Genomic DNA, 13229 nt, shown 5'->3' with positions numbered 1-13229 from the left:
CTCCCATAGGCAGGGAAAGCAAAGTGGAAGAACAATAAAAGGAAATCCAAGACAGTTCTGAAATAGCACGTTTGTGTTTCCGTGCTTTGGATCAGATCATGGAGTGTTCCACTAAACGTGCAAGTCACCCCGGCCCAGTACCCCACGTGCTTAGAAGGTCATCCCAGCACACCAAGGTCTGGGTTTGGATCCCCAGGCAGCGCACATACAAGAAACAACCAGCGAATGCATAAATGAGTGGAACAAGAAATCAGTGGTGTGCTCTCCCTCTCCCTCCCTCCCTCTCTCTCTCTCAAAAAAAAAAAAAATCAATAAAAAAAATGCAAGTCATGCAGGTCAGAGAGTAAGGCTGCAGGAACTGCCATCAGAAGACTTCCATAGTTTATGGTGAATTCATTTGTTAGTGTGGGCTCAGCCTGATGGTATCATGGAGTGTTTGTGGAGAGCCTGAGGGAGTTCCCACCTGATAAAGGAGCCATGGCTCCTGGCAAAAACCATTGAGGATTCACCTGGGAAGAGACAGGGCTAGCCTAGAAAATGGTAAATGGACATAGCTGTCCTGAGATACACACTTAACCCAGGACAACTTTCTTAACCTCTCTAAATCTCTGCTGCTAACCTGTCCAACACAGGTTATATTATATCTACTTCATAAGCTTGTTCAGAGGTTTAAATAAGATACTATGTGTAAAGCACCCAGCTTCCACATGGGGTGTTCAGTACAATTAAACTAAATATTCACATAGCTGGTTTTGGATGAGCAATGATCAATAAGAGGAGAATGGGTGAGACAACTTCTAGCTTAGATCCTGGGGTTTCTTTGTCTTCCAGATAACCTGTCTCACTGAGATACAGTTGCTTCAGCATAATCCCAGCTGCCCCTGGCTCATATTGTACCTACACCTAGGTTGTGCAGGTGGAGGGAGGAGGCTCTGGCTGTGGAATGTGGGTAGGGCAGGGCGGGATCAGGAGGCCCAGAAGCCAACTTTGTTGCATTCGGGCACTACCCAGGAAGGCAAGCCAGACTTCTGCCTCGGTGGTGTCCTGAGGGCCTTTAGCTGAGGGGTCAGGATCAGGTCCCTGGAAGAAGCAGTTTGGGGAGGGCAGGTCTCTGATCCATTTGAAATTTGGTGCACAGTATAAGGTAGAGATCTAATTTTCCCATTTCCATGTGGACAGTCAATAGTCACAGCACTGTCTGAGTATTTAATTTCTCCCTAGTGATCTGTAATTCTGCTGTTATCATCTGTGACATTTCAATATCACTGAAACACAAAAAGCAATGCTAGGTATTATTACACATATACAATATTTCTAGAAACTTTAAAACCTATATGGAAGCATGCTTATTTCAGGTTAAGCTGTTGTGGAGAAAGGAAAGGAAGAGGGATGATCAGGGTAGGATTTTAGCTGTATCTAACATTTAATTGCTTTTAAAAGAGAAAAAGTCATCTGAAACAAGTATGGCAAAATATTCACATCTATTAAATTAAATCTGGGAGGTAGGTACACAGGTTCTGTTCTATTGTTTTTTTGTATTTTTGGTTTGTTTGAACCTTTGTCTCATCATTTCAAAGCTAAATGTAAAGTGTCACCTTGGCAGGGATGACATGTGTGTGCACTAGCTCCGTGGCAGGGCTGGGGCAGTGCAAGAGCAGCCTCAGATGGGACTCGATGCCCTGACAGGTTCCGAAACAGCTGTGGTGATGGCAGCAGCAGGTGTTCCTTTGAGCTTCTGATAGTAGCTATAGTGTCTTCCTGGCTCCAAGAGGGGCCCATCTGAGCTAAACTCAACTGGAAGTGATCTTTTGACCCCAGCCAGCTCCTGGGGAATTCCTGAGATGGTCACAGTAGCAGGAAGCCCAAAGAGCAGCAGATGGCATTCTCAGAGACTGGGAAGTTGGGAAATCCTGCCATTCACTGAAATATTCAAGGAGATATAAAGAAAATAATGCTACTTATATTTGGCTGTTTGAATGGAAATTACTAGAAGATCCCACTCCTGGATTCAGGGCCCCAGGCTGAGAACCACTTTCTCAGGCTGAGATGACCCAGAGGGGATTGGGCAGAGCTGGGAGTAGAGCTCAGAGTTCTGGCTCCCGGCTGACCCACTGTTGCCAGCTCATCAAGTACCCAGCAACCCACAGTCCCCAGAGTCAGGGCAGGTTCCAGTTTGTCATTGGGGAAGGATTGTTGACTAGAGTTGACAGGCCAGCACTAAGGAACAATGACAGCTCGCAGCCATGAAGCCCTGGCAGCCTTCTTCAGGATGGGAGAGCCCTCCCACCAGTGTGCTCTGTCTCCAGTAGCACAGGGGAGAATGCACCATCCTGACTCCCAGCTCCATGGCCGATGATCACTCTCTCAGCTCCCTGCAACCTGGGCTGCCAGATCTCCAGAATTCTAAACAGACAGCCACATTTTCCTTTTATGTGAAATCATCCCATTTTTAAAATATTAGCACCTCATGAAATGTAACAAAGAGCAAACATTGTGGAGCTAACACTGGGCTAGATGGTGCTGAAGGTGCCCAGTTCCTGACATCTCCCTGCCATGTGCTCCTTACCTACAGGACTCCATTAAGCTTAAACAAACTTTTTAAAGATTAAAAATATAAGCAAGGAATAAAATTAAAGAATACCAAAGTATATTTGGAAAAAATCAAATATAACTTCTAGATATGAGAAATATTAAATTAAAAATTGAGTTGATAGCTTTAATAACAGATTAAGCCAAAGAGAATTAGAAACTAAAACATAAGTATGAGGCAATTTTTATAATAAGGCACAAAGAGAGAAAAAGAACACGTGAGATTGGCTAATAAACAGGGAGAAGTGAACTGGGAAGTAAGACAGACTGCGCAACCCAGGGTTCCAGCGCAGGGAAATAAAGCCTCAAAACCTCTGGCTGTAAAAACCTGTGGGTGTTGTGGTAGCAAGAGAAATTCCCAGCTTCACAGGAGAGTTTGTTGAAGAGACCCACAGGGTTCTACCAAACCACCCACCTGGGAATCAGCACCAGAAGGGCCCAATTTACTTGTGGGTAGTGGGGGAAGTGACTGAAAGCTGGCAGAGAGCTAAGCAAGCAGCACTGTTCCCTCTCGGAATCCTCCCCAACACAGCTCCACAACACAGCTATGTGGGTAGCTCTGCCCTGGTGAATACCTAAGGATCCTCCCCTTACTACATAACAGGTGCACCAAAAAAAAAAGGCCCATATGAAAGAACAAATCAAAGCTCCAGAAAAAATACAACTAAGAGATGGAGAGATAGCCAGCCTATCAGAGGCACAGTTCAAAACACTAGTAATCAGGATGCTCACAGAAATGGTTGAGTATGGTCACAAAATAGAGGGAAAAGTGAAGGTTATGAAAAGTGAAATAAAGGAAAATGTACAAGGAACCAACAGTGACAGGAAGGAAACTGGGACTCAGATCTATGGTTTGGAGCAGAAGGGAGAAATAAACATTCAACCAGAACAGAATGAAGAAACAAGAATTCATAAAAATGAAGAGAGGCCTAGGACCCTTCAGAACAACTTTAAACATTCCAACATCCAAATCATAGGGGTGTCAGGAGGAGAAGAACAACATCAAGAAATTGAAAACTTATTTGAACAAATAATGAAGGAGAACTTCCCCAATCTGGCAAAGGAAATAGACTTCCAAGAAGTCCAGGAAGCTCAGAGTCCAAAAGAAGTTGGACCCAAGGAAGCACACACCAAGGCACATCATCATTGAATTACCCAAGATTAAAGAGAAGGAGAGAATCTTAAAAGTAGCAAGAGAAAGGAGACAGTTACCTATAAAGGAGTTCCCATAGGACTATCAGCTGATTTCTCAAAAGAAAACTTACAGGCAAGAAGGAGCTGGAAAGAAGTATTCAAAGTCATGAAAGGCAAGGACCTACATCCAAGATTACTCCATCCAGCAAAACTATCATTTAGAATGGAAAGGCAGATAAAGTACTTCCCAGATAAGGTCACATTAAAGGAGTTTATCATCACCAAGCCCTTATTATATGAAATATTAAAGGGACTTATCTAAGAAAAAGAAGATGCAGGAACTACTATAAAGGACACATGGACAAAACCAAGGGGGAGGGTGGAGGGAGGTGGGTTCACCTGGAGTGGGGTGGAGGGATGGGGAGAAAAGGCATACAACTGTAATTGAATAACAATTAAAATAAATAAATAAATAAATAAATAAATAAATAAATAATAAAAAAATTAAAAAAAGAAAAAGAAGATGATCAAAAATATGAACAATAAGAATTTATATGTATGACCCATGGACACGAACTATAGGGGGGGAATGTGGGAGGGAGGAGGTGGGCAGGATGGAGTGGAGTGAAGGGGGGGAAATGGGACAACTGTAATAGCATAATCAATAAATATATTTTAAATAAATAAAATATGAACAGTAAAATGACAACAAACTCACAATTATTAAAAACTGTACCTAAAAAAAAAATAAAAACAAACTAAGCAACAATTAGAACAGGAACAGAATCACAGAAATGGACATCACATGGAGGGTTATCAGTAGGGGAAAGGTAGGGAAGAGTCGGGGAAAAGGTACAGGGAATAAGTAGCATAAATGGTAGGTAGAAAATACACAGGGGAAGATTAAGAACAGTATGGGAAATGGAGAAGCCAAAGATCTTATCTGTATGACCCACAGATATGAACTTAGGTGGGGTGGTGGAATGTGGGTGGGAGGTGGTGTGCAGGGCTGAGGGGAATTAAGGGGGAGAATGGGACAACTGTAATAGCATAATCAATAAGATAAATTAAAAAATAAAGTTATGGGGGAAAAATTTTTTTAAATGGGGAGAAGTTAGTGAAAAGATCTTACCTACACTTGGTCAGAATTCTACAATAGGAAGAGAGAGAGCTCAGAGAAGAGACAATTTGAGGAAATTATTTTTTAATTATTAATAAGTGGGAATTTGTAGGGCTGATGAAAGACAATAATTTTTAGGACGAAGAAGGTAATAAATTCTATGTGGGATAAGTGAAAAAAAATCCGCATCTCAACACATCACAGTGAGTCTGCAAAACAGCAAAGACAAAAGGTTATGACCATTCAAGGAAGACAATTAAAGACTTTCTTATCAACAGCAACCTTGAAGCCAGAAGATGTAGGTTAATATCTTCAAAGCCTAAGAAAAAATAACTTTCAGCCTACATTTGTATACCCTGACAAATGATATTTCAAAAATGAGGAGGAAATAAAGGCATTTTCAGACCAGGAAAAGCTGAGTGTTAGTCACCAGCAGACTCTACCTGAAGAAAAGCCTAAAAGCTACACTTCACAACGGAGGAACGTAAACCCCACAGGAAGGTCTGCGCTGCAATAGTGGGTAGAAGGCGGCAGACACAAGGGTAAATCTAAATAAACACTAGCTGTGTGAAATAATAATCATAAGGTCTTGTGAAATGTTTAAAAAAAGAGATACAACTAAACTAACTGATAGCAATACTACGTGGGCAGAAGGAGGAGAAGGTAAGAGTGTTCAAAGGACCTTGAATTATTCGGGATGGGAAGTCTCAATTTTACTTTAACTGTGAACTTTGGTATGTGAAGTATACATGTGAAAATGTCTAAGGAGCCACTTAAGAATCTAATTTAACAAATTTTAAACTTGTAGCTGAGAAATGAGCAGAAATGTTCAATTAATCTAAACAAAAGCAAGAATGAAGATAAAAATAAATATAGAACTGAGAAAAAGCACCTTTTATAATAAAGACTAGAAAGCACTAAACAAAATGGAAGAAAAATGATATGAGCCCCATGAGGAAGGGCAGTGCAGGGGGCAATGTTGCCCCCTCCTGGAGCCAGCCGAGCGGGGGAGGATGGGAAACCCACTTCAGTGCACACTGAAGACACTTTTGGTGACAGTGCCTGGGAAGCAATTAGGGCATCTTAGCCCACCCCCAATGCTGAATATTCCCCAAGACTCTCCCACAAACATGTCCTTCAGAAGCACAATTTAAGTGAAAAGCAAACTACTTGTAATGTAAGTGCAGAAAAGTGCAGTAAGTAAGTACTCTAGGTATCCCCACTCACCCTCCAAAACATATCACCCATTCCAGCCAGTGTGCCTGTGAAGCTCAGATGCTAAGATTTCATTTGCATATGCATAGAAAGAAGGTGCTCCATGAAGCTGAGTGGATCTTTCATTGGGTTTCTCCTGGGCCATATGGAAGGGTGGAGCCAACTGCAGGGACTCATCAAAAAGGCATGGTACCAGACCCAATGGGGGGAAAAAAACTCTCCAACATGCAGCAAGCACAGCCTGGAGAGAGGCAAGGAACAAGAGAACAGGAACGCAGGTTACAGAGCTCTTACCATGCCAGGCCCATTACACAACCAGCCTGCTAGGCAGGTACCTCTGAGCTATGAGATGGTGAGCTCCCCATCACTGGAAGTGAGCAAGCAGAGCTGGGGTTCCAGTTGCTGGGCTAGAGGAAGGTGGGTTGAATCAATGTCCTCAGAAACTCCTTCCTCTCTAATTCAGGGAGCAGAGCTTCACTTCAGCAAAATAGGCCCAAGGGTGGCCCCGTCTCCAGCAAGGACAACCAAGGACACTGGGGCAGGTGCAGGTCAGGGCAAGTGATCAAGTGGCCTGGCTCAGGTTACAGTAACACCATGCAGTGGGTGGGCTCAACCGATTAGACACTACTTAGGATTAGGACAGCTTCCAAAACCTTTGAGAGCTCACTCAGCAGTACCTTGGCTCCCTGCTCAGCCTCCTGCCCTACCCTGGGAAAGTTTCCATTTCTGGGGCCAGCACACACAGAGGGGCCCTCAGGCCTGCTGATGGGGAGCTGAGTAGATTGAAGAAAAGAGACAGACGTGCCCAGACAAATGTCCCGTGGAGCAGGGACGGAGGGTGGGCAGTGCCTTGCTAACCTGGGCCGGAGACACTTCAGGGAAATGACTCAGAGGCCAGAACCCAGAACACAGTGGATGGAGGAGTGAGTGGGACATGAGGAATGTAAACAGTGAAGGTCAACAGTAAACCCCTGAGATGTTTGACTTTTCAGGTGGGGAGGCTGAGTATTTTTTAATGCTGAAGGGAAGATACTGGTAGAGAACAAGGTTAAGAATGAAGGACAGAGGTGGACCCAGGTGCCAAGCATGTAGAATGGGAGAACTTCAGTGCAGGGTTGGCCGTGCCTGAGGGATAAGGGCCATGCAGTGGGGTTGGGTTGGGGAGGGGGACAAGAAGGACACTGCTGGATCCTTCACAGGCAGGAGGAGACATGTTGCAGGCAGAGGGGCAGTTGCCCCAAGTAAGAGAGTTGAGTAAGAAATGGTGGCCTTCCAGAGAGGCCTGGGAACAGGGCACTGCCTCTTCTAGAAGCTGCCAAAGGAATTGCAACTCTTACCCAAGAGTTGGATGGAAGCCAAACCCTTGGCCACCTAGGCCTGGCACAAGCTGATTCCTTCAGGTCACTCTGGTAGTTCCCTCCCTACCTGCACCCTATAGGTCCCTCCACATCTCCTGCTCATTGTCCCCAGGACAACCTCTGCAGGGCTTCTGTGTTGTTCTCTCTTCTTGGAATGCTCTAGCCAGCTCACATGTCACTTCTTCCAGGAAGTCTTCCATGGTGCACTCCTGCAACCTGTCTTTCCCTACTCTCTACCCTACGTCCCCAGTGCTGGCTTCCACCATAGCTCTGTTTACACAGTTTTATAATTATATAACAGGAAGGGGGAAAGTGCTATTTTTAAAAGTTATCTGCAGTCTTGGCTTAGGAAAAAGTTAAAAGAGTTATCGGGGAAAGAACATATTTTAGATTGGAGAAAGACCATCAAAAGTATACTTTGATGACATTCTCCTGGATACAGGTTGGATGCAAGCTGAGTGGACAAAGACACTTTAAATCTCTGTGTAAGATGCTACTTCCCAGTACTCTGCTACCTCTGTGCACTGCTCTCCTTTCCTCTCCTCCCTTTCCAATCCGCACTCAGGAAGCGAGACCTGCAGCTCTTAGCAATCAAAGTTCTTGATTTGGAGATTCAAATGCCCACTCGTTGAGTTGCAAAAATTTGGGCTTTTGAACTTCAAAAGCCTAAGCCCTGAAGGATTTGGAGCACACAGTCTATAACATAACCCATCGTTTTGGAGAAACACATGGTCAACCAGAGCGACTCTCCCACAGCTGAGACTAGAACTGAACTGAGTGAGGAACAAAGTCACGGGGAAGAGATGACTCTGACAGTCCCTGACAAAGGTCCTTGTGTTACCTGTGCTGGGGACTCAAAGAGCCAGAAAGGACACATGTCTCTCCGGGGTCAAGCCCAGGAAAGCAACAATGCCCACCTGGCTCTGGAAAGGTGGTGAAGAAGGAGCAGCATGATCAGCTTCTCGGCTGATGGGTCTTAACATCCTCACAGCACAGGAGCAAATGAGTGTTCTGTGCACCCAGGTGGGGTTCAGGCTTGGCTGGGAGGGAGTTGAACCTGGAGAGACCTTATGGTTGGTAATGAGGAAGACACAGCAGCCAAAACCATGTTCTGACAGTAAGCGTAGAACAGAACCACAAACAGCTCTGGGCATGGCCCGGAGAACAGACACCCCACACCCAGCCTCAGTAGCATTACAGTGACTCATGGAACTTGACGCACACCTGGCAGAGGGAGCAAGGAGACCCTGAAGTGACTGAGGTAAGTACATTTCTGCCTCCTGTAGGAAGAATGTTGGGAAAAGTAAATAACTTTAAATGTAGGGAAATAATATTTCATCTCTTTGTTGGGTGGCTCTTATGAAAACAAGAATTAATGTAAATAAAGAGGGTGAGGAGTATGGGGTGGGGGCAGACAGAAAGGCCCAAGAAGATGGCAGAAAACTTCAGTCCAAGGGTGGCCAGGACCAGGAAAAATCCCCCATGGTACAACTACCTGTGAATTGGCCAGAGTTCAATATGAATCAAGTTTAAGTTCTCATTTGTCTGGTTTGATGCAGCTCCCCTCTGCGGCCTCTAATCTCCAACATCACCCACCGCACACACTGGCCTTGTACTTGCGATGCTGCATGAGGCTGAAAGAGGGAGGGCAATGATGTATGTGAAACCAAGCAGCCAAGAATGAGGACACCACCGCCGGGACATAGAGTGGTGGCAGTCGGGCAGTAGCTGGGGTTCGAGTCCTCTCAAGGGCTCCCTCACTCACACACCATTCACATGACCCCTGGACTTCAGCTGGGGCTGTCCACCAGAACACAAAACGTGGCCTCTCTGAGTGGCCTGGGCTTCCTCACAACACAGCAGCTCCCTTTCAAAACCAAGTTTCCAGAGAGCGAGCTTGACTGAAGTGCCAAAATCTTGTAGGATCCAGCCTCAGGCGCCCAGCAGCATCACCTCCACCTCATTCTGTTTACCAGGAATGAATCACTAAGTCCTGTCCATACGTTAAGGGGAGGAGAGTTAGACTCTACCTCTCGATATAGAGAGTATCACAGAATTTGCAGACATGTTTAAAACCAACACAAAGACCAAGAGGTCCTCAGGAGACTCGCAAGCCCCTGAGAATCTCTGAAATATTGATCATGAGGGACGTGCTAGTTTTCCCATCATGTGTGGAAGTGGGTCCCAAATGATTCTGTTTGAGTAGCAAAGGGCAGAATGACCTCAGAGGTTAGAGGACTTTGAGGAAACCAAGGAAGCGACAACAGTTCATCCACCTGACACCATCGGTGGAGAGTAACCTCACCACCCTTTGCCCTGGACATCAGATAGTATTGTTGGGTGAGTACCCAGGGCATTCGGAATGCTTGAGGGTTTCAGGTTCCATGGCATGGCCACGCCTGCTTCTTATCTGATGGATGTGTCACCTTTATGATGCTTAAGGAAAAGTCGCTACAAGAGAAGGTACAGCAATTTCCAGACTTGGGAACGAGCATCTGGAATTGACTTTGGGACTGACACAGACTTTTCTGGACATACCCAGAGGTGGGTAATATTTCCTCCATGATCAAAATGCCCAGACTAAGTCAAGCAATTATAATTGGCACAAATAGATTGAAGAATGAAGCCCTCCACACCATGATTAGTGTCTAATAATAAACCAATCAGACCATATGTATTGGAAACATGTCTGTGAATGGGGAGGGCAAGACATGAGCTTATGATGTGAAGCCAGTTCTGCCAAAAGAACACCAAAAAAGAAAGAAAAGGGCACAGGCTTGCCCTGTCTGGCTGCCTCTAAGGGAACTACCTAGGAAGATGCCAAGGATTCTGGCAGTAAAGCAATGGTCCCCTTCCCTGCAGCACATGCCAAACAGGAGGAATTACTTCTGCTTAACCCGTGCTTGTCACTTCATGAGAAGTGAAGCCTTAGAATATAAGGCACAGTAGTCCCCCTTATCCACTGTTTTGTTTTCCCAGGTTTCAGTTACCAGCGTCAACTGAGGCCCAAAACTATTACATGAAAAATTCCAGAACAAAACAATTCGTAAGTTTTAAATTGCACGCCATTCTGAGTAGTGTGATGAAATTCTGCACCACTCCTCTGTGTCCTGCCCGGGACATGAGCCATCCCTGGTCCAGTGTGTCCATACTGTATGCACTATAAGGTTCTTTGAGATGCCACATTTATATAATTTTTATTATAGTATATTGTCATAATTGTTCTACTTTATTATGTTATTGTTGTTAATCTCTTACTTGCCTCATTTACAAATTAAACTTTATCATATATGTATGCATATAAGGAAATAGCATGACTATATATTGGGTTCAGTACTACTACGGTGCCAGGCATCCACTTGGGGTCATGGAACGTGTCCCCATGGGTAAAGCAAACCACTGTATTCCTTCCTCTCTGCACCGCCACTCTCTACTGTCTCCAACCTCACCTTCTCCCTCTTCTCTCCTGATCAATGACAGCAACAGGGGACGAGTAATGTAGGAGGCTAGGAGCTGCATAGGGACTTTATAAAAACTGGGGACAGACCTTTGGAAAGGAGAGTCGTTGGGGAAGAAGGAAGCAGGGACTGTGCCTCAAAGCTCTGTCCATAAGTTAAGGGGAGGAGAGTTAGACTCTACCTCTTGGTAGAACTCAAAAGCAGGGTCTCCTTCTGGCCATGGTGGGATGTGGTGGGAGACGTGCCCTAATTGCAGAAGGGTATCTGGAAGAAGGGGTCACCTGACCAGAGCAGGGACACTGAAGTCACCTCATTCTTGATACCATATTGCAGTTTTCCTGTAACCTCAGAGGAGATCAGAGCAGCAGGAGCCTGAAGCCATGGGCCTGAGCAGCAAAGCCATCTGAGGTCAAGCTCACACACTAAGCTACTACTGTGTGCTGAGCCTATGACTGAGGGCTGAGACACAGAGCTATCTCTGACATGGCTCCTGTCATCCAGGAACTCACAGATGAGTGAGAATGAAAGACACAAAACAAACTGGGATGGTCAAGGGTTTTTGGTGCTGGAACTGCAGAAAGGGGAATGGGGGAAGAATTTGTTGTAGCTCGGGTGGAAAAGAAGAGAGGTCATGGAAGCTACCTAGAAGAGGTGTCGCTAGAGCTGAGTCTGGAAAGACAAATGAGTATTCCGTAGCAGAGGAAGTAATGTGCGTGGCCAAGGGCACAGAGGCAGGAGACAGCAGGCCAGATGTGGGAGAAAGCTTGGGTGTGGGCATTAGGGTGGGGAAGACAGAAGGAAGAGGCTTTAGAGGGGGCCAGGCCCAGATCATGCCGTAGAGCCCATGGGGAAGCCAGTCTGAAGGAAATTTCAGTGCTCAGTTTGAAGGAAACTGAGGCATTGCCAGCGAGGCCCACTCCGGCTATGATGTGAGGAGTAATGTGAGGAGGTAGAAAGGGCTGGAGGGTGGGAGAGCAGTAAGGAGGACTGACAAGAGGTGATGGAGGCTTATAATAGGTCTGAGGCCATTGAGGGTCCCCTGGATGCAGTACTAGCAGCAGTAAGGCCAGGACAATCAGCAAGGACAGAGGTCAGGATCCAGCCTGGTCCAATGTCCCAGACTCCAGTCCCCAGCTCCTGTTTTTTGTGACATCATGGTGGAAAAGAAGGACCGAAGGCAGCATCAGGAAGAAAAGAGAGAAAGGAAGCACCTGGGAGATGTCAGGGACAGAACAGAAGTAGAAGCCGGGAGCAGGACGATTTCCTCCTGTAGCTGGCGATCTGCCCTCAGCCCTGCGTGGTGTTGACTCAGAAAAGTAGGATGGCTGGGAGGAGTAGGATGTCTGGGAGTGGTGGGACCCTGCCTTGACTACACTCAACAAGTTCATTCTGCAGACATTTGTCCTGGGCCTGCTAAGGTTGACACACCAATCCTTTGGAGCAAGCAGACCTGGTTCAAATCCCTGGTATACCATTTACTAACTCCATGGCCTCAGACAAGTGACCCAGTTTCTCTGGCTGGAGGCCCAGTTTCTCTGGCTGGAAAATGGGGATGTATGGCTATCGCTTCCATGCATAGTTGTTTTAAAGATTAGAAATTACATATTTAATTGAGATACACACACACACATAATTGTGGCACACACTAGGTGTTCAGTAAAAGGCAGTCATATTTGCTTAGAACTCTGCTAAGGCTCTGACATATAGTGAGGCTGAACCCAAGTGAGTCCTGGGCTTTACAAAGTTCTGTGTTTCAATGCTTCCCTCTGCTGGCCAAAATGGGCAGAGTCCACTGGGAAAAGATTCACAGGATGCTAGACCAGACAGAGCTCCCTGTCTCCCCACCCAGGGCAGGAAGCCCTCTATACCAAGCGTTCCACAGTGGGAGGACACCAGCCTTACTGGGAATCCCTCCAGAAGCTGCAGGTACAGTGTAGCATGTAGACGGCCACTCGCCAGCTGCATGGAGGTTGGATACATCAGCACCTCTCTGAGCCTCCGTTTCCTTGGCTATAAAATGGGGTGACGATCCCCGCCATGTTTCGCAGAGTTGCTGTGAATCCCAAATGAGATCACATCTGTGGGAGTTTTAGAAAACCTGAGCTACACCACAGGCGTTATTGTTACAGAGCAAGGGGAGTTGGTTCACGATAAATTATTACAGAAAGGATTCCGCCTTTCTGTCTCTGGAGGTTCCTTCCCCCCACGCCCACCTGCTAGGTTCGAAATGCCCGCCGCCAGAGGAAACACTTCTCTCAATGCCAGAGACTGGTGAAAAGGAAAGGAATTGTTTATTCAAAAGTTACACAAACTTAGAATAATGACCTAATGTCTTCAATAAGATACTAAAGTCCT

Source organism: Desmodus rotundus, chromosome 3 (genome assembly GCF_022682495.2).
Source record: "Desmodus rotundus isolate HL8 chromosome 3, HLdesRot8A.1, whole genome shotgun sequence".
Lineage (NCBI taxonomy): Eukaryota > Metazoa > Chordata > Mammalia > Chiroptera > Phyllostomidae > Desmodus > Desmodus rotundus.
The sequence above is the reverse complement of the archived record's forward strand: the minus strand, read 5'-3'. Positions refer to the sequence as shown.